Source organism: Haliaeetus leucocephalus, unplaced genomic scaffold (genome assembly GCF_000737465.1).
Source record: "Haliaeetus leucocephalus isolate CR32 unplaced genomic scaffold, Haliaeetus_leucocephalus-4.0 Scaffold162, whole genome shotgun sequence".
In the NCBI taxonomy this organism is placed as follows: Eukaryota; Metazoa; Chordata; class Aves; order Accipitriformes; family Accipitridae; genus Haliaeetus; species Haliaeetus leucocephalus.
Window position 1 is genome coordinate 15772864 of NW_010972598.1, and position 2428 is coordinate 15775291.

At 54.0% G+C, this 2428-nt stretch overlaps 2 protein-coding genes across 2 annotated transcripts in view; both read right to left on the reverse strand.

The window, feature by feature from the left end:
* Positions 1-2428, reverse strand: part of GCK (glucokinase (hexokinase 4)) — a 251262-nt gene that overhangs the window by 114712 nt on the left and 134122 nt on the right. The gene's annotated exons all lie outside the window — the stretch shown is intronic.
* MAT2A (methionine adenosyltransferase II, alpha) overlaps positions 1-2428 on the reverse strand; it is a 16944-nt gene that overhangs the window by 13692 nt on the left and 824 nt on the right. The gene's annotated exons all lie outside the window — the stretch shown is intronic.

Genomic DNA, 2428 nt, shown 5'->3' on the forward strand with positions numbered 1-2428 from the left:
GCACTGGTGAGACCCTCCTGCCCAGGGACAGTTGGGGATCTCCCCCAATCCCCCCCCAAGGAGTGAGACGGGGCCGGGATGGGTTTTTCATTCACTTTTCCGCATACTTTTTATTTGTTACAAACATACAATTCTTTAAATATAGACTTGTAAAACTCCATTTGCAAAAATCTGCTACGGTAAGGAGTGCTCGCTAGCATGAGGAGTTCGTCACGTCGGGCGTCATCTTTGCTAGTGGTAAAATCCAGGACCTGCCTTCGGCAACCGCCGGCCGCTCCCCGGCGTCTCCCGAAGCCGCCCCGCCGGCCGCAGAGGAAGGGAGGGGGGGGGACGGGACCCCCCCCCGCGCGCCGGCAGCCCCGCGCTGGGCCGCCTAAAGTGCATGGTTTGCTTTATTTTTTGTTTTTCTTTCATTAAAAAAATAAGAGGAATAAAACTTTCTTCTTTCGTCAAGGTACTTCGGGGTGAACGTTTTGGTCTCTCAGCAGATATTGGCCGAAGCCAGTCCTGGCCCCGGTGGCTCTCGGAGGAGGATCCGGCTCTCTCCCATGCCGATGCTTTACCAACTGGCCGGCACATTTCCGTCTCTGCCTGGGGTGAAAACACGTGCCGGGGATGGGAGAGCCACCCGTGCCGGACCCGCTCTCGGCCGCTGCATCAGCATTGGTGCCACTCCGAGGCCAGAAATCCCCAGGGCCCCTCCTGCCCGCCAGTAACGCCGTGGTTTTGAGGCCTTGATGCCACCAGCAGCCACAAACCGCCTCTGGCGGGAGCAGACGCCAAGCGCAGTGCCAGAGAGACGCCGGTGCGGGGACTCCGAGGTCTCGCCTACAACCGCCAGCCTGACGGTCGCCACTGCCGTGGCGAGAAGCCACCACTGCCAGTGCCATGCTCTTTGCCAGCCATCTCTCTCCCATCTTGGCTTGATCCAAGATCCGTTCTGGCACCTGGATTCGGGATCTCACGCCGACGCACCAAACGCCAGCTCTGCTTGGCACAGGCACCGCCGGCTCGACCGGCTCCGCGAGGAAGAGGAGGGCAACAGCGCCCGCGGCCGAGCCTCACCCTATGTGGAACATCTCTCCGAGCATCCATGGAGACGCCAGCGAGCCGCCACGACGCCGAGCCGGTTCAGATTTCCCATTGGGAACCCTCTCCCAGCAAGCACGGCGGCAAATATCTGCTGAGAGATTCCTTGTGCATCAGCTCAAGTACCGTCATCACTCGCTCACGCTTCTTTTTTTTTTCTATTTTTTCTTTTTTTTTCTTTTTTTTTTTTTTTTTTTAAACTTTTTTCTTTTTTACAAGAGAAGCCGGCGAGGGGGGTTTGTTTTGGTTTATCACCAACAAGAGAAACCGCCGCTCTCCCCGGCACGGCAGCCCCAGAGACTGGTCGCCTCCCCTGGTTCATCCTCTGCCGGCAGCGAGGGACCAGGAGGGCATTCTCGTGCCCGTGACCCCGAAACGGCTGGAAACAAGGCAGGATAATTCTGATTTTCTTCCATATTTTTCTTTTGAGGGGGAAAAAAAATTGAAGCAGTTTTTAACTTTTAACAGAGCCGCTGACAGCTCTCAGCTCTCAGCCCGGACATTTTGGGTATTTACATCGATTTTGGGGCGCTATACAAGATATACACGATTTCTATTTTGTACAGCGATAGTCGCGCTCTCAACCCATCCCTTCTGGGGCAACAGAAATCTGGAAGCTCCAAGAATTTGGGATATTTTTTCCCCCCTTCCGGTTAAAAAAACCCAAACACAAAAAAAAAAAGCAATTTTCCCCATTTTCTACAGAATCCAAACCAAAAAAAACCCCAACCAAATCNCATATATATACACACACACGCGCGGAGATGTGTATATACATATATATATATATAAGGGAACAATCAACCCCTCCGACCTGCTGCGCGCGCCGCCGCCTCACCACCGAATTCCCAGTGCCCCAGCTACGGGCAGGCGTTTTCGGCAAGATCTGGTCCGTTGAGAGACTCCAGCGCGGGCAGGAGCCCGGCTTCGGTGTAACCGTCATCCCGCTTTCCTCGGGGAAACGCCCTGCCTGATCCTGGGCAGCACACATGTGCATGTGGGGAGAGGGGGGGGGCTCCCTGCCAGCTCCCCCCTCTCAGCAGCCCCAGCCCGCCATCCGCAGGCTAAAGCAAAGGAAAAAAAAACAAACCCCAAAACTCACCAAAAAACCCCAAAACTCACCAAAAAACCCCATCTCCCCCCTCGCAGAAACCACCCGAGTCCTCGCTCACACCTGAGGTGTGTCTGCCCACCTCTCCGAATCGCTCTTGCCGGCCACTGGCAGGTTAAAAAACCTTTTTTTTTTCTTTCTGATTTTTATCTTATTTTTTTTGGATGGGGTTTTTGTTTATGTTTTTTTGTTTTTTTTTTTTTCTGCGAGATTTCTTCCCCCGACACA